At 49.7% G+C, this 22,214-nt stretch overlaps 1 long non-coding RNA gene across 1 annotated transcript; it reads left to right on the top strand.

Annotated features, from left to right (window-relative positions):
- The first annotated feature begins 5,698 nt into the window (after nt 1-5,698).
- On the top strand, nt 5,699-17,551 carry LOC141370497 (uncharacterized). The gene is made up of 3 exons (XR_012374555.1): nt 5,699-6,008; nt 15,170-15,289; nt 17,106-17,551. It is a non-coding gene; the product is annotated as an uncharacterized lncRNA (long non-coding RNA).
- Nucleotides 17,552-22,214: the final 4,663 nt, after the last annotated feature.

The raw sequence follows: 22,214 nt of genomic DNA, 5'->3' as shown, positions 1-22,214 counted from the left end.
GTGCTCATCGCCAGCTCCCTTCCCTTTGAGTGGAGCTCCCTGTGCCGCAACTGCCCGTCTCCAGAGAAGCTTCCAGAAACCAGGCAATCATTGGTGCTATTTTTAGCACATGATACTGGTTTACTGTCAGAGGGTGTTACTGAACCAAGATTCCAGGACTAGCCCTGTTTCCCCGCTCAAATTCGTAGTTTTCAAACTGAATATTATTTGTTCCAAAGCTGAAGCGTTTATATTATGTTTCTTTTTTTCTAGTCATGTTAATTTAATTGTGTAAAAATAGAAGCAAGCTGGATCCCCTGTGGAAGCTCTCCACCCCACACAGAATGTATGACACTTAAGGTTTGGGAGCAGAGACTCAGTTCCCCTTGTCCTAAACGCTAAGTAGGGGCCATGATCTTGGGCCTCGATTTCCCCTCAGGTTCTCGGGTTCTCGGCTCAGGGTGAGCGAGGGATGCCCTCACCATGGGAAGTGGGGGGCAGAACCCCCCCAGGAGCGAGCGCTTCCCGGATGGGCTACAACCCAGTCATCCAGCACATTCATCGCCCAGAACACTTGCTGGTGGCCGTTGAAGGTGAAGAAGACATTCTAGGAATTAGCAAATGTCTCCTGGCTGGGCTGTCATTTCTGTCCCCTCGTCTTGCTGGCACAGTTTATAAGTCTGTCCATGTTGAAAATCCAAGAAGGGCTCGGGAAGATTGCTGACATTGGCTTGGCCTCTGTCTGCTCGGCCCACAGGAAGGGTGCGCCCAGAAGATCCCGAGAGAGGGCAGGATCTGTGCAAGGAAATCATCAGACTCCTCACCACGTCCTCCTGACCGCGCCCCCCGCCATCATTTCTCACAACCAGAGCCGTTCTCGGTGAAGGAGACAGAAAGAGAGGAGGAAGGGATTTCGCCTGCCTCATGCCCTTCCAGATGGACAGGTTCCTCATTCCCCAGACGCTGCAAATTTCCCAAACGTCTGGGATATTTCAAAAATGCACGTCTCGATTGATCAGATCAAGCCAAAATCGCTCTGTCTCAGACACCTATCTCCTGGTCAAATTAACTAGACCCCAGTGTCCAGCCACAAGGGGACAAGCTGGAGACTCAGCAGCAACACCCTGGGGCCCCAAAACCCTTGGTCATTAAGGTAATCAACATTTTCATCCAATATTTTAAAATATCAACATTCATGCAGAAAAGTTCATGACGAACAAAAAATAAACCAAAATTTTAAATCAAGACAAGAACCAACTGTGCTGAGCTGAGTCAAAAGGAAAGGCATGAACCCCCATGTACACGTCTCATTAGTTTTTTCAACGGCTAAGTTTTTTTTCCAGATCAATAAGTTCCTCGAAAAATTTAGAAAAATTGGAAAGTAGGTATATTCAATTTCACAGCACTGTTTTAAGTTTAAATGATTTGTATTTACACCGGAAGCAAAATTTATTATAATTTTACTTTCTTGACATGAATGGAAGCAAGATAATCAATAGTATTTTCAAAATCTACCCTCTGCTTATCCTGTCTTCAGTTGACAGGATCACCATGTTTGGTAATCTCTTTGGACCAAGTATCAACCTTAACATCTTTTTTTAATTCACTTCAATTTATTAAAACATTTTTTGTGACACACCATTGTAAGTCATACTGTTAAAAATATTCTCAACTTGTTTCAAATTTCAGGAAGCAAAACTCAGAAAAGACTTTTGCCGGATCCAAACACGGTGCCAGATTCATATTACCCATTATTGACAACTTGAGCTGCGGAAAATCAACTATTTCAGACAAAATTTTTCCAGGACTTGAATTTTCGGGGTTTTCAGAGCCAGGACAGAGACTGCTGTTTGAAAAGCAGATATTCTCATGTAAAATAACTTATTTTTAGCTAAAAATTCAAAATCCGAAGACAGTTTGTTTAATTCTGCATTTCTCCATTTGAAATAGAGGCGTATTAGCCCGTAAATGTTGATGTGATATCCACTTTCCCATAATAATTGGTACGATAATCTGATGATTCATACATTTCCCATTTCTTTCCTTTTCATTTATTTTCAATATTCATATCTTTTGGTAAAGTTTTAAATTCACCTAGCATCCTTTCCATCACTATCTCCAAGTTTAATTCACAATTCTTTTTTGAAAACGAGGCAAGCAAAGAAGCCAATTTTGGAAACACTGGGGATGACTTTGTTTCCATTAAAACCAAGAAGGTAAAACTATAATAAATTCTCGTTCGGGTATAAATACAATATTTAAATTTAAAATAATGTGAGCTGTAATACTCTTAAATTTCTGTATTTTTTCACCCCCCCCCCTTAATGTTCTGGGGAAATAAATAACCACTAAAAACATCAGAGAAGTGCACATTTTCCCTGCTGCCTCAGTGGCAGGACGGCGTCAGTGGCGATGGTCGGCGGTGCTCGCGGATGCTCCGCCCCGGGCAGGCAGCTTCGGGCCACATGGTTTGTCCGCACTGAATCCGACGCTCTGTCGTCAGGGTCTGCCTGGCACTCCCCGCACCCCCGCGCACTCTCTCTAGCGGTCCCTTCCATCATCCTGCCAGCCCCCGAATCTCAGGCAGGGAGGGACAAGCAGGAGGGAGCCTTGGACACAAACATCACCTTGTTTCCGTGCCGTTCGGTCTTGTACTCCGAGACCACGGCAGACCAGCCCGGTCCCTGCTCTGCCACCTCCACGCTCCGTGGTCCTGGAGAGGATGCACCCGCTGTGCCCTAGTGTCCCGGTCCCTAAAGTGATGAAGTCCGCCCCACGGGCCGCCGGGAGGGTGAAGTGCTTCGCGCAGACTCCTGCACCAGCTCCCAGCAGGTAGCAAAGCCTATGTAAATACCATTACGGCGGCACCTGCTGTTTTCTGTGCTAAGAGGCGTCATGACCTCAACCCTCCAGGTGACTGGCTGCATAAACCACCTTGATCCATGGGCTGGATGAACGCTTGGTCGGGGCCCTGAGGGCTGCCGGCCTGTTCTCACGCCTGCCCCACACCGATGGTCTCTACTGCCCCAGGGCACCAAGGGCTCTCACAGAACGCAGGAGTCTCTTGTCAGTGAATTCAAATCTAACTCTCCCTACAATGTTGTGGACTCAGGGTATTATCCCTCCCGCACAGAAGTACTATGCTTGTTAAAGCCTAAGGAATGACTCTCTAATGGTGTAATTTCATGTCCCATGGCCTTCAAGTGAAAGAGGATGTTTCCCGAGATGTTCCTTGAATCTATTTGTTTATCTAAATAATGAAGGGCATGGTGCTGGGTGATCTGGGGAGACCTCGCTGGGGCGTGGGCTGGACAGGGCATTGGTTTAAGCTGCTGCGGGTGTTTCTGGGGCAGCTGTCACTGGGCACCACAGACCTGTGGCTGAAATGCCCGACACTGGCCCTCTCGTGGTGCTGGGGGCCTAAATCCAGATGCCCGTGGGGCTGGTTCCTTCTGAAGGCTCCAGGGAGACTCCATTCCTGGCCTCCCTCCCGGCTCCTGGTGGCCCCAGGCGACCCTCGGCTTCTAGACGTGTCACCTCCTTCCCTGCCTTCATCCCACGTGGCTTCTTCTCTGTGTCTCCCCGTGTCTCCTTTTCTGCCTCCTTTAAGGACACCTGTCCCTGGATTTAGGATCCAGGATGATCTCATCTGCACAGGCCCTTATTCCAAATAAGGTCACATTCTGAGTTTCCAGACGGACACACCTTTCGGGGCCCACCATCCGTCCCACTGCAGCTGACAAGCATGTATGGGAGCCCGGGCGAGGGCCACCAACCCCGCCATGACCCAACAGAGCAGCTGCAGAGAGGCTCCACGGGCGGGAGGTGCAGGCATGGACGGGGCCACCGGCAGGCCACCTGCAGCCACAACTCAGAGGAGGCCTGGCCCAGCCACCGGCCACCCTGGCACCTCCCAGGTCTCTGGTCACCCTCAAGGGCATCAGGGAGAGACACAGTGCATTCTAGGTGTGGGTCAGGGTAAGAAGATTGTGTAAGGTGGTCAGCCAAATGCATGCTCAGCTTATTTTGGGGGGAAGGTATCTATTTTGTTGCTGTGGCATTGAAAGGGGCACTAATAGGTTCTTACAAAGCGGCCGCAGGTACCCCTGACCTGACCACGCCCTGCTGCCTGCTCCCCAGGGCGCCCCGGCAAGGGCACAGGGCGAATCAGCCAGCAGCAGGGGCACTGCGGACACAGCTCCTGCCCGGGGTAGGGTGGGACGGAGGCTGCTGGGAACGGTCTCCCCGTCTCCAGGCCAGGCCCCGCGGCTCCCACCAGCTCCTTTGCTTCAACCAGCAATTCAAACACTCTCTCTGCAGGGTAACGCCTGCTTCTGCATCTCAGATCCACACCCCACATCCTGAGCTATCGTGCCCATGGTCCAGGGAAGATGCCTTTGGGTGAAAAGGAATCACTACACTGCCCGTTAACCACCCCAGCTAACAAGTGTGGCGCAAGGCAGCGAGCCCCCAAGAGCCCTTAGAAAAACCCGTGCTGGAAATAGTTTGAGTTAAAGTGAAAAGCCTGGACATGTAACGTTAGCATTAACAGCCTCCTGTCCGAGTTGAGAAGTAAATAGAAATGTCCACTCTGGGCCACATCAGCGTGCTGCTGTAAGACAGGACGTCTGCTTCCTTCTGGGGGAATTTGGCACAATCCATGTATAATTATAAATTATCCACCAAGCACAGAAATTAAGCTAGTCTGACAACGCCACGAGTTCGTACGGATAAATTGCCGGGGAAATGACAGAGACGTGATGAAATCGCTCCGTGAGGACGCAGCCCATCGCAGGCACAGATAGAAACGGTGGGCGCGGGAGGTCACGCTGACCAGCTGGCTGTCCCAGGCCAGGTGTGGCGGGTACCCGGGGGGGGGGGGCAGGGGGCGCTGTCCATGCAGCCCTGACGCTAGGTGTTTCTGCTGGGCAGATGGTCACAGACGGAAAGAGCCTAATGGCATGCAAGGCGGGGGCGCCTGGGGGGCTCAGTCGGTGAAGCATCTGCCCCTTGATTTCAGCTCAGGTCACGTTCCCAGGATCCTGGGATCGAGCCCCACGTTGGGCTCCCTGCTCAGCCGGGAGTCTGCTTCTCCTTCTCCCTCTGCCCCCCACTCCCCGTTCATGCTCGCTCTCTCTCAAATAAATAAATAGAATCGTAAAAAACAAAAATACACACACAAGCTCAGAGCACTGCTCCATGAAGGAAGCGCTCTGTGACCTGCTATTTTTCTTATAGGAGCTGTGAGGAACACTCACCAGAAACATGGGGCCTTGAACTATCTTCCCACAATGGTATTTTCAAGCCCAAACTCTGGGTCCCTGGAAATGTGACCTTGTTTGGAACTGGGGTCTTTGCATATGTGATCAGTGAAGTGGGGTGGACCCTAAGCCAACATGAGGATGTCCTTGTAAGGGCAGGAAATTTCAGCTAAGACATGCCCCTGGGAGAAGACCATGTGTCAACAGAGTCAGAAGTCGGAGCGCTGTGTCCACAAGCCCGGGAGCTCCCCGGGTCACCGGCCCCACTACCAGCGGTGGGAGAGGGGTCTGGATCAGGCACTACCCTGAAGTCTCCAGAGGGAACCAACCCCGCTGACATCACAATTTAGGGCTCCCGACCTCTAGAACGGTGAGACAATAGAGTTCTGGGGTTCTAAGTCCCCCGGATGATGTAGCCCCAGGAAACTAACGCAAAGGGACACAAAGGGTAACGACTTTTGGAGAAAGCAGGATCTGAATGAAATTGAGAGGGGGGAGATGATCTGACACCAGAGAGCTGGATTTAGAAATTCCGGGCGTCTGGAGTGGCCGACAGGCCGGTTTGACAGCGGGCCAGCGCAGTACGCGCTCCTGTGGTCGGGGAGCCAGGTCGAACGGGAAGACGGTGCTGCGCGCGTGTGGGTGTGCGGCCCACGCGCACCACGGTCAGCAACAGCACTCTCCCCGCTGGCTTCTGAGCTCCTCGGCGTCGCAGCGCATTGCACGTTTCCTGGTGACTTCAACAACCAGCACAGCCGTAAATACAAGGTGCGGCGGGGAATCTCAGAGTCTGCGTGGCGTCTCGTCAGGGTGGAGAAGCCCCCACACACGAGGGGGATCCGGGAAGCTGCCGTGTGGCACCAGGAACGACGCAGTCCCCTGCACCGGGGAAGACAGAACCGCCCGCGTTTGCCAGAGGCATTTTAGTTTAGAGAAGAACAGACGGGTTGAGGTAAAGTACTCCATAAACTAGTCGTTTAGGTAGGAAGCGGAACAACGGTCTGAATGCTGTGTTCCCCAAAATTCATGTGTGGAACCCCTCGAGGGGAAGGTCTTAGGAGCGGGGTTCAGCGGGAGGGGATGAGGCCATGGGGGTGCAGCCCCCATGGTGGGACTAGTGCCCTTGTAAGAGAGACCCCAGGGAGCCCCCTCGCCCCTCCACCATGCCGGACGCAGCAAGAAGACACCGGCTATGAGCCAGGAAGCGGCTCTCACCAGACCCCAGATCCGCTGGCGCCTTGAGCTAGGACCTCCAGCCTCCGGAGCTATGGGGAACAAATGCCGTTTGTTTAAGCCCCCCCCATCTGTGATACCCTGTTACAACAGCCCCAACAAACTAAGACAAACGGCTCAGAGAGTGTTCGATTCTAGAGCTCATGTAAGAAAACCATGGGAAGTAGAGACAATAAGAAAGCATTCAAGGCCACATTATGCATAGCCTATGAAATATTCCTGCTAAAATGCTGGCTGTGAACACATCCAGGCTCCTAAAAAAGCAGTGTCCCATATAGCTTTCTGCAGTGATGGAAATGGTCCGTAATTGTGCTCTCCAGTGGGGCAGCCACGAGAAACAGGTGGCTATTAAGCTGTTGAAGTGTGGCTAGTGAGGCTGAAGAGCTGAATTTATTTTATCTTAGTTCGGTTCATTTAAATTTAGATAGCTACGCATAGTTAGTGCCTACTGCACTGGACCTTGCAGCTCTGGAGCTAGCTGCCACTGATGGGAAATATGGGGGACAGAGGTTCACAAAAGGCACCCCAAGGAAGCAAAAAGACACCTCTAGATTGCAGATGCATGAGTGTTCTCCAGAGAACAGAACCAATAGGACGTGTGTGTTCCTTTAAGAGACTGGCCCATGTAATTACGGAGTCTGAAAAGCCTAAAATCTGCAAGGCCAGACAGCAGGCTGGAGACCCAAGGAAAAGCCAGTGTTACAGTTCAAGTCCAAAGACTGCCTGCTGGCAGAGTTCCCTCTTGCTTGGGAAGGTAGGTCTTTCTGTTCTATTGTGGCCTTCACCTGATTAGATGGGGCCCACCCACACAGTGGGGGGATAATCTGCTTTCCTCAAGTCCACTGATTTAAATGTTAATCTCTTCCAAAAACCCCCTCACAGACACACCCAGAATAATGTTTGACCAGATATCTGAACACCCCATGACCCAGTCAAGATGACACATACAATTAACCAGCACACGGGGCATTCTTCAAGTCAGAGGCAGGAAGAAACAGTCAGGGGCATGAGGGAAGGCAAAGCTCTAGATTCAGAGAACCCTTGCCAATACACGGACCTTGTTCGGACCCGGACCCAAAGAAATCAACTGCAATACGGGAGAGCTGAGCCAAGAGGGAATGCTTGATTGTGGATGGGGCATTCAACAACACCGAAAAGCATCCTTAACTGTGTTGTGTATGTTAATGACGTTGTTGGAGAATATCCTCATTATTCAAAGACGCAGAGAGAAGTATGTAGGGTTGAAATGACCTTCCATGAAAATTGCATTAAAATAATTCCATAAGGAAAAAAAAATCCAGAAAAACAGAAAAACAAAGCAAATGTAGCAAAACGTGGATATTTGTTGAGATTCGGTGATGGTACAGGAGGATGCATGACACTCTTCTTTCTGCTTTGGGGTATTTGAAAATTTGCATAACAAGCTTTCAAAAGGTAATTTGGAGAAGTGCTGTTTGGACAGTGTGTGGCCAGAGAGCGCCACCCTGAGCATGAAGCTATTCGTGAATCTATCGTTATTTTATAAATATCTTCACTGTTTCCCTCAGTGTTCTCTTTTTCATCTCAAATTCATGACTGAAAATAGCAACACTGCTTTCTCTCTCTCACCACATAAAAGCAATCGGATTTGGAATTATGTTAATACAGTTTACCCAAGTTCTGGGGAGAACATTTGCAAATTCCCACTGTGAGCGTATTTCTAAATATTAGTAAAACGTTAGGTGGCAACAGAATGCATGTTGAGGGTTTTGAAAGTGTGTTAATGGAAAGCTTATGCACAACTGGTACTTGGACTTCAAAGTGTTCCAAGGATATTTTTATCTTAATTTGTATTTTATTCAGAACACCAAGAAAAACAGCGGTATCATGTGAATCCCAGAACGCTTCACGCTCTCCCAGAATGTGGCATTATTTTGGCCACACTCCTGCGATCTCCTGTAGGGCCACAAACGCAGCAAATCCTTAGCGGAAGAACACACGCGAAATTCTTAACGTTTCCAAATAGCATGTGCTAGTATGTATATATGCAAGTTTTTAAATGTTTTCCAAGGCTCTTAAAAAAAAAAAAAAGAAACCACCCTGATTTTCTTTATTTAAAATTAAGGCTTTTCTCAGTAAAAGATGTTCACTTCAGAACACAGTAGGGTTTCTCTTGAAAAGAAATGAAACCATTTTGGGTTTTTTTGTTTGTTTGTTTGTTTGTTTATCTTACTGGAAGGAAGATTTCCCATGCTGTCTGCAAGTAATAATTAAAGCCGTAAAAATTCCACTGTGAGGGGAGGAATCTCCCTGTGCTCCACAGAAAGCCAAATCTCACAAGTTGGGCGGCTAGCGAGGTATCATATGGCCAGATGTGTGAGCTTTCTCTGCACTTGGGGGAAGATGCAGACTGCAGGCTGAGCCTGTCCAAGCAGAGAGACATAAGCAATATTCTAGCCTTGTGGGGTGGCACGGAAGGTCCTGGGGTTCTGGGCTTGGTCCCCGCTGGCTGGGCTGAGGGCTGTCCTCTTATTTATGGCCACATGGGCCTACCACACCTGTCTTTGTTTGCAGGGGAGTGGTAAATGCAAATGTACACCAATTACTGGCAATTTTGCTGCAAGACCTCAGAGCTGAGCTCCCAGTCCCCTTGCAAATCCATGCAAGTGTTCAATTCAAAATGGGGCTTGCTGGGCGAGCCAGCCACTCTGGTGCTGGGGGCCCTAAGGACTGAACCACCTCCACCCTTTGGGATTGATGTGGTCACAGAAATTAACACCAGCCCACTGACCAGTGAGACCTGAGGCGTGACTTCTGGTCAGTTCTCACCTAGGCGGTCCATCCTTTCTGTGGGAAGCACACACCTACACCGACGAGGTGTGGAATTCCATGGAGCCATTTGAAGCTTAATAACCAAAGTCAGAAAATGAAACTGGAAAGAATGAAGTCTTTCTCTTTTGAAGGCATTTCTCCAGCATGATGGATTTTCACAACTCTGATCGGTTTTCACTGAGCCGGTTTTCTAAATGGGCAGAGTCTACGCAATACCCAACTGCAGATGCTGCTGAGTTATCACAGAACATTCACACAGGATCCACAGCAGGTCCCTGGCAGCGAACAAAATGCCCTTCCCTGGCTGTCTGGGTGCCTACAAGCAGACAGAGCGATGCCAATGGGTCCTCACAGGAAGGGTGACAGAAGCCAGTGACAGGAATGGATGTCCAGGAAGGGGACACGCGGGTGCCGGCAGTGTGCAAACACACAGCACGATGGAACATGCGTGGGTTTTGAAGCAAACCGGAGATCGTGCCGGTGGCCTTCCCCCAAGCACACGCGAGTCGTGCATCGTCTCCTTCCAAAGATATCGCAGTCCCGGACGCAGGCCGCTCAAACCTGCGAGGGATACTCAAATTCGATAGGAATCGCTGGGCGTGTTAAACGGTCTGCTTCTCAACATCACCTAACTGGCAACGAAGCATCCTTTTAGGTGACCTGGGTGGGCCGTAGAGAGAATGACCCAACGCCACAGCAGAACCCACTAGAAACATAGAGGTCAAAACGGGGGCTGGTTTGTGGACCCTGGAGACTCAGAGAGAACCTCGCCGTCCTGGGGCCAGCTCTGCTTCTCCTGGAGCGAGGGCCAGCCCCTTGGGGCCTCCGGGGCTGCAGCACAGGGCAGGGCAGGACGGGGAGGTGGGGGCTGCCCACCCCCCTCGGGCCTCCACCACGGCTCTGTGCATCTCAGTAAGTAGAAATAAAATGGAAAGTCTTCTTCACACGTTTATGTACTCTTCTTAAGAGCTTTCTTTCTGATGGTTTGGCTTCCACTTGTGTGTGGGGGGGGGGGGGGGCCTGAAGTGTGAGCAAGACAAAGATTAATGGCGCTCTGGAAGACCAAGGCCTTACTATTACGGGCGTTCACCACATCACTCATCTAAAACACCTTCTAATAGTCGGATTGAATGGGAGGGTGATTTTTATGATGTGAGTCAAATGGAAATTAGGGTGATTTTTGAAACTCTAACATATGGCCCCGCTGATTACTTCTCCCAACAAATTTTTCATGTGGTCATAATCTAAATTTAAATAAGAGTCTGGGGGAAAGCGAGGGTATGAATACCCCATGCCCTCCGGCCTCCTAGGAGGACAATAAAAACCAAATTTCCTGAAGTCAAAGGAAAATCTGAGGCAAGTGGAAAATTAATGGTCGTGAAAAACCACCTCAGGAAACATTTCCTGCAGTGTCTGTCCTTGTGCTCACTCCTTTTATGCCAGAATTGACAAAAGAGAGCGGAGATTTCAGCATAAGGCTGGAGCCAGATATGCCGCGTGGTTTCCAGAAAGAAGCTTTACGAGGTGATCAGCACAAATACCAGCACAAAACGGGCTGGAGCAGAGACCACAGAACCTTCCAGAACATCCCTCCTGATACGACACGTGGTGGAATATCACTGAATGACCAGTGTGGTCTTTCTCAACTTATATACATCTCTCTCTCTCTTTTTTTTTTTCATGGTAACAGAAGCACCTGCCCACTCCAGAAAATTTGGTGCATGTACCAAACTATCAGATACAGTGATCACTCAAAAGCCCAAGGCCCACAGATGATAACTGTTATTGGGTATGACCGTTTGGGTAGTTTCCAGTCCTGTTTTAAAAAGAAAATGTGCATTCATAATCTAGCATAGTTGAGATTGTGCTGCTCCTACCTTGAATCTGTTCATTTGCCAGTCATTAAAGGCTCTTCGTACAGTCCTCAGTGAAGCCCTACAAACCCGCGGATACACAGTGGACGCCATCTACATCCATGCCGTGTTGCTGTCATGACATTCTAATTTCTCCTCCACGAAATATGAGGCCCACGGGCCGCACGATTGCTGTATATTCACAAAACATCAGAACAGATACTGCCTAAAGCACTTGTACACTATGTGGTTTATTTTAAAGATTTTATTGATTTGTTTATTTGAGAGGGGGAGGGGAGGAGAGAGAATCTTGAGCAGAGTGCCCACCGCGGGCTTGATCCCAGGACCCTGAGATCACGGCCTGAGCTGAAACCAAGAGCCGGATGCCCATCCGACGGAGCCCCCTGGGGGCCCCAGTACGCCACATCTTAATGTCAGAGGCAGTTTAGGAGCTGTGATTTGATGCCAAACTATTGGAACTTACAGAAATTTTCAGTGGCCTTTGGAGGAAGGCAGGGCGGGACACCAGCTCCAAAGTCTTTGCTCACTAGCTCCGGCGGAGGGTTTGAGCTCTCTAACACAGCACATCTGCAGGCTCTTCGTCAGACACACGGCATCTCACGTGCGTTAGGATCGGGGAGGTGGTTCCCGAGCAGGAACCTGGCTCCCAAGCAAGGCCACATGTTAGGCAGAGTGGACGATGTCAGTGTTGCGGGGGGGAGACACAGTGGCCCCATGCCACGGGGGCGAGGCTGGTCCCCCCTGGGGGGGGTTAGTGTGGCATGTTGTCCTCGCCTGGGACAGCAACGTTCCTGCCCACGTCACGGATGCCGAGGGCTTGCAGGCATCCAGTAGAACACACACCACAGAAAGATGCTCAGGGGATTAGCAATGCTGTTACAATAATTGCTAAAAATATGCTCTAGTACGTGAGACACCAGGGAGCCCACGGTTACTGTGATAACATAGTTACCGATGCTATGTTGTTGCAAATAACATAGTTATTGTAATAGCAGAGCTGTTATTGATATGACTGTAATAATAAATAAATAGTAATAAAATAATAAAGAGTAGAGTAAAATAATAAATAAATAATAGTTGTTAATCATATTGTTAGGATAAGATAGCTACTAGTTATTAGTATTAGTGATATTTTTTTGCCAGTGAGGTTTCACACAACATACAATGGCATTCATATGCTGAAGACTTGGTTACACCTGTTAGCTCTCATGCGCGCGTATGTATGTTTGTGCACATACGTGTAAATAGACATGTGTGCATGTGTATATGTGTCCACAGGTGTGTCTATAAAATAGGTTCCTTGGGGGGCAACACTAGTTCTGCAAGAACATGAGGGTATTTTCTAGCTTAAGAGAAGGAGATGATTTGGGGAAAGTAATTACAGGTTTCGCTCCGCCGTTGACCGTGAGTTGGCTCTATGTTCTCGGTGAGACCACAAACGTGGGAAATGTCTCAGCAGAGAGCGAACTGTTTTCATCCTAAGTGGTCTGGGAATGAAAGGTGAGCAGTGACATTTTGGAGGAAGATACAATTAGGAGGAGAGAGAGAGTTGGAAGTGAATGCAAGGACATTCATTTTATTGGCAGGAAACAGAGAATCCGGGACGGAGAAGGAAGGGGTGTGGGCAGCAAGTCACCCTGGCCCCACATCCAGGCCTCTCTGATGCTCCTGTGGGAGCCTCGGCCTATCCGTCTCCAAAAGCTGGAGTACGCCTTCCTCCCAAGTGCTCTCATAAGCCCCTACTCGGTAAGATTCAAACCCAGTGCTGGGAACCGATGTGTCATCTATCATTTGAACACAGTTTTATATGTAGAGCCAAAAAGGCTGGATGTAAGGAGACAGGTCGCAGGGAGATGTCCCAGCTGTGGGGACTTGCCACCTCGCACGTCGGACCAAGAGCTGGTCTGCGGGAGGGAGGCAATCTCAGCCCATTATGTGCAAGCGAATTTTCAACACTCCTGTAAAAGCAAAATAAAACACCACTTTCCCTGGTGCTTTATAATAAATCTAAATGGTTTGCTAATTGCCTGTCACCACTACAAATAGTATTTGCTTTTCAGGGAGCTTTTTTTTAAAGGCCCCGGAAATAAATCAGAACTTTTAATTCATTGGAAGACAGGCTAAGGAAAAAGTGGGGGGTGGGGGGCCGCGGGATAACAGGACAATCTTGAGCATTATCTGAGAGGTGTTCTTGTCGAGTATAAGAAGGAGAACATAACCAGAAGTCAGTTAGACACTATTGCCCGTACACTAAAAATGCTAACTGTTTATGTACCCCTTCCTTCAAGCCTAAAGCCCAAGGGAATCCCCCCGTGGTGAGAATGGCGTGGGGGGCATGGGTCACAGGACAGCAATTCCTGGCAGGACACGGAGGTGAGACCCCGGTGCTTCCTCCGCATGGCTGGGAGGGCCTGGGTGCAAGTTTCGGGAACTCCAAATGCGACCTGCAGCATGGCGACGCTTTTGTCCTAGAGAGTAGGATTTATTATAGTATCAAATTATACCACTCCTAGTGCTGTGCACCTCGAAATTGGTCTTAAATTCCACCAAGCAACCGTCAGGAATCGCAGGCCATCAGGGGGACAGAGGAACATATTTCTACGGGGTGCAATGCTAACTTCGAAGAAGGGCTATGTTCTGATAAACCGTTTAGAAATTGAAATACGGGGCTTGCCTTTGTGTGCCGATAATTATAGTCACGGCAACATCGCCGAGAAATTACCTTAAGGTTTCAACAGGGAAAATGTCCAACTGAGAATCCAGTTATAGAATTCAGGATAAAAATCTGTAGCTAATTATTGAGGGATGACTCAGCAGAGCTCAGGGGATTTTTAAGGGAGTGAAACCACTCTGTGTGATGCTGTAAGGGTGGGCTCCTGTCATCGCACATCTGTCCAAACCCACAGACGCGTGGCACCAAGAGTGACCCTGAAATAAACTACGAAGCCCGGATGGTGATGAAGTGACAATGCGGGCTCATCGATTGTGACAAATGCACCATCTGGTGGGGACGTTGAGAGCGGGGTTGGCTGTGCGTGGGTGGGGCAGGGGGGCAGGCATTTCTTCACCTTCTCTTCAGTTTCGCTGTGAATCTAAAAAATGCTCTAAAAAACAAAGTCTATTTAAATTAATAAATTATTATTAAATTAATAAACAACACTCTTCGGTTTCATCCACATCAAACCGGGACGTTATTTTTTCCAGGCTGACAAGGGCCAGCTGGCGGTGCTTGTGTATGTTCACCTGCAAGGGAGACAGCGGTGCTTGTGGCGGGCAGGGGTCAGGGAAGCGTCTGAGTAGAGGGCACCGACGCAGAAGGAGCCTGAGATCCCACTCCAGACCCGCCCTCCCCCGGCCCCTGAGCGGCACCAGACCCCCGCCTCCGTGCAGCTGTCAGAGTGCGTCCCCATCACGCCTCCGACCTCTCCCACACTCCCCTCCGTAAGGACCCCACGCTCAAGACCCTTGGCTGTCAGGAGACCCTCTGCAGCAACGGACCACACGTGAGGAGCCTGAAACCAACAAATAAAGGCATTTCTTTGCTAGTCCTGGCACATCTGCATTGTATTCTCAAGATTTGTCAGAGCCGTGTGGTCGTGGGGACCCGGGAGAGAAAGATTCTGGGAATGCTCATGGATGCAGGCACTTCCACCACGTCGCGTGCCATCACCCCTAGATTTGCAGTGTTGACGTCTTCCCGACAAAGCCTGTGGACAGCTGACCATCCCAGCGTTTGGGACTTGAATTATTTGTTGATGGGAGTAATAAAAGTAGGGCAATCTTGCATCCTGCCGTGTGGTTGACAGCGTGCTCCTTTCCGGTATCACCATCTAAGCCCTCACAACCATCCTATCCCAGAAGTGCCACCCTTCCCCGTCTTCTACACGAGGACGCTGAGTCCCATGGCCGGGCCACGGCAGGCGGACAGCAGGAGGCCTTCGCGCCTCCAGGCCGCTCTCTTATTCTGGTGGCTTCCACCGTTTGAAAACAAGAATCGCCTTGTTTCTTTAGGTCTGAACTGTGTCCCGTAACTGAAGAACCCATGGCGGGCAGGATCGCTCTTGTGTCTCGGTCATCTTCGTAGCCAGCTCAGGCCTGATCAACGATAAGCAGCACTTCACAGACGGCCAGGTCAGTGCTCATGCTGGAGCCAACGTAACACGATCCAGCCAGACCGTGTAGGTTCTGCGTACACCTAGAAATATGGGAGCCGTTTAAAAAAAAAAAAATGGGAACACAGGAGGAGTCGGTGAATTTGTCTCAACAGAACTGAGGATCCACTGCATGCATGGAAGTAAAGGCCTTCCCAGCAAAATGATTTCTAAATAAAAAATGAGTAACTACCCAGTATTTACTGGGTAAGCGATGCCTTTCTGGCCCGGTGTATCATAAAACGCTTTCTAGAATCCTACACATACAGCATGGCAGAATGTAAGGAACAGGGAGACAGCACGAGTGGAGCTGGGGGGACACGTGGGGGCGGGGAAAGGCAGTCAGCCCGGATGTCACCGCGATCTGCGATCCGTAATAAACCAAGAGCGGCAGGGCCACAGACCTAATTAAAATGTAACGCGTGTAGCAGACACAAAATTAGTACAATACCATCTCTCACCACTGATTTCATCACACTGAGAAAGAGGAGGGGAAACTTTCTGACATGAGAATGAATTTTTATGAACCATGCACATTTTCTGACATTTTAAGGGGTGGGGGGAGTGTCGTGGTGTTTTTCAGCCCGCAATGCAGCGTATTTGTTTAAGGAGTAAATGCCCGAATTTGTCAACAAAATGGACCCGAAGGAACGAGGCCGGAGGAAGTGGGTTCTGAGTAGGACATGCGCTGGGGGTCCATCCTCAGCACCTACCCTGCGCGGGGGTAGTGGGGTGCGAGGGGGGACCTGGGCGCTGGGGGGGCGGGGTGCCAGGGGGTGTAGGGGGGGTGAGTGAGGAGCGGGCCCCACCAGGGGGAGCTGGGCATGGGATCAGAGATGTGAAATCCTGCAAATAGAATATGCACCCTCCTTTGTCCACGTTTGATGGATTTACTGATAATTCACATTAAGACCCAGCTTTACTGAGAAAGCAGAGGAGAAAAGGAAAAAGCCTTTACTTGTCACATTTCAGTAAAGACAAATTATTCAGGGGTCACAAAACTGACAGAAATGGCGATGAGAAAGGCAGCTCAGTGAATTACTGAGTGGACCTCTTTCCAAACCCGCTCCAGGGACGGGACTCTGAATACATTTCCCTCTGTTCACATGTTGCGCTTTTAAGAAAAATAACATAACAAATGACACCTAGAGTTTTCTGTCAGGGCAAAATTACTTAGGAGCTTCCTGTCCACTAGAAATACACACAAGCCTCATTGGGAGTTTTAGATTTTTGAAAGGACTTTTTTTTTTTTAAGTCATCTCTACACCCAATGTGGGGCTCGAACTCACAACCCCACGATCAAGAGTCGTGTGTTCCAACCAGGTGCCCCAAAAGCACTTTAAAAACCTAAAAGAAACCAAAAAAGGTAAAAAGGTAAACAGATGAAAGTCATTTTAATAATGCATTATGTATCACAAGATATCTAAAATATCATTTCAATATGTAATTGAAACAAAACCTATCAATGAGATAATTACGTTCTTCCTGTCATACTGAGTCTTTAAATCCAGGCGTGTTTTCCGCGAACCACTCCTCTCGGTTCGGAAGGGCCACATTTCAAGTACCCCATGGTCCCCCGTGGCCAGTGACCGCCATGCTGGACAGAATTGGGATATCTCATCTAACCACGTTTTTAGAAATCTGTTGCTCTCAATAGGATTTTATTATAAAATACCTTCGGTGCTACAACGTTATTTTCTTGGCAATCAGAAGGTGCAAATGTAGGGATTTTGTGATATGGGGCATAATTTCAAGTCAAGTAGAAGTATAATTAGGAAGGCATTTCTTATTCCTAGATGCCTTGATCAGGAGACCCCCAGGAGATCAAGTGAGCATGACGGTTCTCATCACTTGGTTTGAATGATGCAGGAGGAAGAAGTGAGGGATTATTCGTGCACTAATTCCAATCTGCTTTTCACAAGACAGAGAGGTAAAAAAATACCTGAAATCGGTCATAGGAGTAACAACAAAATTGAGCACTCCCTATATGCCCGAAGCCACGGTCATACACTCCTCAGAGCGCCAGGACAGACGTACTATTAACGTGATTTTAAATTTGGTTGGGGTGGGGGGGAACAGCTGGGACACGGAGAAATAAATATCTTGCTCTGGGCCACAGAGCTGGGAACAGCACCCGGCACCCAGCTCCCTTCCCACCCACGGAGACATGAGGGACCAGGCACTAAGCACACCTGCCGTGCGCCACGTCGGGGACCCTGGAGTGGCCACATGGATGTCACTTTCCAACTGCGGTCACAGGGGGTTGTGCACGTGGGAGGGGTGGCTCTGGGTCTCCTTGTGCCTGGTGATGACTGTCCAGGAAAACCCTTTACCAGGAGAATGGAGAATCCAAAAATGTGGGCAGGAAACACAAGCCCTAAGAATTACTTTCATCTAAGGCCCGAAGTGTCTTGACTGGTGTTCGAGAGCCAACCCAGAAGCTGTTGTCCCACTACAGCTCGTGCCATCACGGTGTGAGCACCTGGCCCGGTGTTCTTGTCCCCACACACACGCACGCGGGCATTTCCCGGTGAGCTTGTCAGAGGACTGCCATTATAAGAAAAAGGGCAGGTGCGGAAGCAGGGAGAGAAGGAGCGAACGAGGGAGAAATTCAGGACACGCAAAACAGGACACCCTCCCACAGAAGCACCTAGGGTTTGCGTGAGCGTTCTCCTCTCTGGAGACGGAAGCTGAGCTCAGGCGAGTGCTCCCCTCTGCTGTCTGAAGCGCAGAACGCACGCAGCATGTTCTGGGAGCTGAACAAAGCCGTGCACACCCAGCCGCAGACCTTGCCCACTCAGCCCCAGGAGCCATCCAACTCTGACCCGAGGCTGGAAATTTTCAGAGAAGCAATTTTTGTGTCCTTCATGCAGCTCCTTTCTTAACAGATGACTCTCTGATTTGGCCCCAAGTAGGACTATTGCAGGACTCCTTGAGCAGGCATACTGCAATATCCATATTTTCCAGATCTTTCACTTTTTGCTTCCCCTGGTATTGAAGATGGTGGACATGTCATTGTTCTTACAAGACCTCTGGGTTTGTAGAAGGTCTGGGAGGATGGACAAAATCTCAGACTTACCTTCTATCTTTGGAGAGAAAGCTGAAATAGCACCGGATATCTGAGTCCTCACATGTGCGGGGTGCTGATCCACAATTTACTTAGTCTCCACCACGAAGAAAGGTCCCATATGACCACCACATCCAAGACACGAATCTGATCGGCCCAGACTTACATGGGCAGTGGGCCAGTGGGCCACAGGGAAGGCGCTCTCGGGAGAAATTAAAACATGCTTGTACAAAAGCAGTCCCTTGAGGAAAACATATCTACTTCTGATATTGCCTTATTCTTCTATAAAGGGGTGATTTCTCCTCCACCAACACACTGACTATCACATTAACGGGGCGCCTTTGGGAGCCACACGCCCCGCAGTTCAAATCTGCCTTGTGGCTTTGCACTCCCAGAGCCTCAGTAAAATTAATTGGACCAGGTAATGAACAGACTTCTCTCTTCAGGTGATTATTGAGGACAGAATGGAGAGAAAACCAATAAAGCATTCCTATATTTAAAGACCGTGCCAAGGCATTTGCAAACCTAATGAAAATGAGTAGATGCCTGCATTGTATCAGACAAAGAAAAGACTGGATCCCGCCCAGTCCCGCGTGCCCATCGGCAGTCTGCTTCTGGTGATAGACTCACGGGGGCTCCCTCCCATGCTCGCCTGGAGCCTGGGCACCACGGGCCCACGCAAGGCACAAAGCAGTCCACGGGAGGGTGCCGTCCCTGCCGGCGACATCTGAGAGCGAGGGGGCTCCTGCACCCCTGCCAACCTGGGGGGATGCCAAGCCATCAGAGCCACACCTCACCCTCATAGATGCCCATCTCTGTGCGCTCATGGGCACCCCCCAGGGCAGAGGATGGCAAACGGTATTTCCGTGGCCCCCACCCAGAAATCCAAGCAGGGACAGTGCAAGACGTGGCATCACCCCGACTCTGAGTGCGCCTCCGGTCCTTTCGGGGCAGCCCCTTACTTCCCAGGAAGGCTCCTGTGCAGTAGGAGGAGGTCAGGTGAATTTTTTAAATAAGTTAGGATTTTAAAGCTGAAAATTGAACAAACAAATGTTAAAATGCGAGAATATTCCTCGAGGAGCCCCGGGCCTTGGCCTGAGCCAGGCCCCCCAAGAGCAGGGCCTGGCTCTGTCCCTTCCTTAGACGCGCTCAAGGCCCACCGTCTCCTGAACAGATCAAAACTTCAGTTATGTTTGCAGACTTGCGAGCGCGGAATCCATCCAGATGTTTTTAGGTTTCTCAACCCCCTGTACCTGCGTCCTGCCCATCTCATTCCACAGCTTGTGTAAGTCGCTCGGTTTTCCAGGGAGTGACATGCAGAGCGTTCAAGCAACATTTCGTAGAAAGAACGCGCTGCATCCGATCCTCCGATCTCCTATTTCATGAGTTTATCTAATATTTAGTGAGATTGTGAAATGTTCTACTACTCAGTGAAACCACAAATTATCCAATATTTGACCTGTGAAATGAAAAATTATCTAATATTTAGTTAAACTCTGAAATTATGAATGGCCCTCACACTTAGCTAAATTATAAAATTATATGAAATACGGAAGACACAGATGTGGGAACAAACCACTGTTCAAGAATAATCACCACAAGCGGTCCAGGAAGCCGTGGGGTGCAGCCACCCCCAGGCGTGGAGCTCCCTGAGCCACAGACGGGGTCCGAGGGGCGCTCGGTCTGCAAGGGGCCGGTCTGCTGTGCTGTCTCCTTGCGCCTCGCCTCCTCCCCACTCCACGCATCCCGTGGGGCATAATGTAAACCTGGTTATTGTGGTCATTTTACCCCATGATTTCTATAAATGTTCAGGAAATAGTCGCTTGAATAGATAAATAATGTTAAAACCCTGAACACTCCTCCTGTTCGATGGACTACACATCAGCTAGAGGCTCTCTTCACAAGGCTAGAAAGAGGTTGGAGACGGGTTTACTAGTTGGTGTGTCTTGTCTCATGTCCACTGAATTCGTGGGGATTCCACAAAATAGGAGACTTGGACTTCCACTTAAAAAAAAAAATAACTTAGCCAATAGGTTTTCCGAATCCCAGTGCGCAGAAATCATAGAATAGCAGGTGTTGGCTAATTATTCCCAAGCACGCGATGGCCATGAAGTTGAAACTGAAGAGTTACCTTCTGCTGAGGGCACTGCATTGAGCTTAAATATATACCCTATGTCGACGCATTTTTACAATCGAGACAGTCTTCAAATATTTGAGCATTCAGTTGAAGAAATAAAAGACTCAGAGAGACTTATAATGAACTTTAAGTTTTGCACGATCATCATAGAAATCATAACCCCCATTATTTTTTAAATCAATGTGGGAATAAGGATGAGAGATTTTAATCCTAGGACTTTATTATTTATTGCTGGATAATCTCAGCACCTCTCCTGATGTCAGGACGCAAGCCCCGAGGTGGTGCTTGTATTATGGCACTTAAATATGAAAAGAGGGGATTTATTCTGATTGTCTGCCTTTCCATCAGAACGGTGCGTGTGGACTGAAGGATTGTCTGTGGACATCTGAACAGGCTCCACCTCAGACAGAGTGGGGTGCAGGTTCTCGCCATCGGGTGGGCACCCGCGAAGCCCACAGAGGCCGAGGGGACCATTCTCCCGGTGATTCCCACACTGGACTTCCTGCTCCAGGGCCTCAGCCCCCACCGGAAAAATGCCCTGTGGGCATCCCCTCTGGCCTCTGCTCCTGGGTCTCCTCCAGATTTCCAGAGCAGGTGTGGAGAGCACACCAAGAATGCCATGCCCTTGCCCTGTCCTGCCGCAGGAGGAGACAGGGCCAGTGAAGGGACAGCGTGATTTTTTCAATAAGAAAGAAGCTGTGTTGTGGATGGAACTAGAGGGTATCACGCTGAACTAAATAAGTCAATCAGAGAAAGACAGTTAGCATATGATCTCACTCAGATGTGGAATTTAAGAAACAAGGCAGAGGATCGTAGGGGAGGGGAGGAAAAAATAAAACAAGACGAAATCAGAGAGGGAGACAAACCATGAGAAACTCTTAATCTCAGGAAGCCGACTGAGGGTTGCTGGAGGGGAGGGGGGTGAGGGGGTTGGGGTGGCTGGGGGTCGGGCATGAAGGAGGGCCCGCGATGTGAGGGGCGCTGGGTGTTATGTAAGACTGACGAATCACAGAACTCTGCTTCTGACACTAATAATACAGTGTATGCTAATTAATTGAATTTAAATTTAAAAAAAAATTTTTAAAAGAAAGAAGCTGTGTGAAATCAGTGTGATCTTCTAGACAAACATTGAGAGTCACCTTCCCTTTGCTCTGCAAAGTCATCACAGGCCAGGACCCCCAGCAGGGTCCGAGAGCACCCCGGGCGGCCGGCAGTAGCCACATTCCAGGGACAATGTGGCCCAAACCGTGTCCACGCGTGCAAGTCCGATCAGCTGTGAAATCCGGGGCTCGCCGACCCAGCGCCACAGGGGTCCGCTCAGTCCATCGGCTTGCATGAGTCGGGGCCGGCACGAGTTCAGCAAGGACACGGATGGACTTGGGCCGGCCCCGCGTCTCCCCAGCCAGGCAGCCCTCCAGCTCTGCGGTCGTGGGCACGGGGCCTCCTGCCCTCACTGAGCACCTTCCTCGGGCAAGGTCCCCACAAAGCATGGCCCCTGGACACTCTCCCATCACCGGACTCAGGCCCTGTATTTCCCATTTAGAAAAGTCCCCGGCTTTGTGCAAGAGGGCATCTTCGTGGGGTGGGTGTTAGCGCACAGGGCAGGCCTGTGCAGCGGACGTATGTGGCCCCTAAGACTGCCCCCAACGCTAAGTGTGTCTCCCAGCGTCCCCGTGCCTCTGTTTCCCCACATGTCGAACA

This window comes from Callorhinus ursinus, unplaced genomic scaffold (genome assembly GCF_003265705.2).
Source record: "Callorhinus ursinus isolate GAN/ISIS: 27379988/994484 unplaced genomic scaffold, GSC_fseal_2.0 scaffold36, whole genome shotgun sequence".
Taxonomy (NCBI): Eukaryota; Metazoa; Chordata; class Mammalia; order Carnivora; family Otariidae; genus Callorhinus; species Callorhinus ursinus.
Note: the sequence above shows the minus strand (reverse complement) of the source record. Positions and strands in the feature narration are given on the sequence as shown.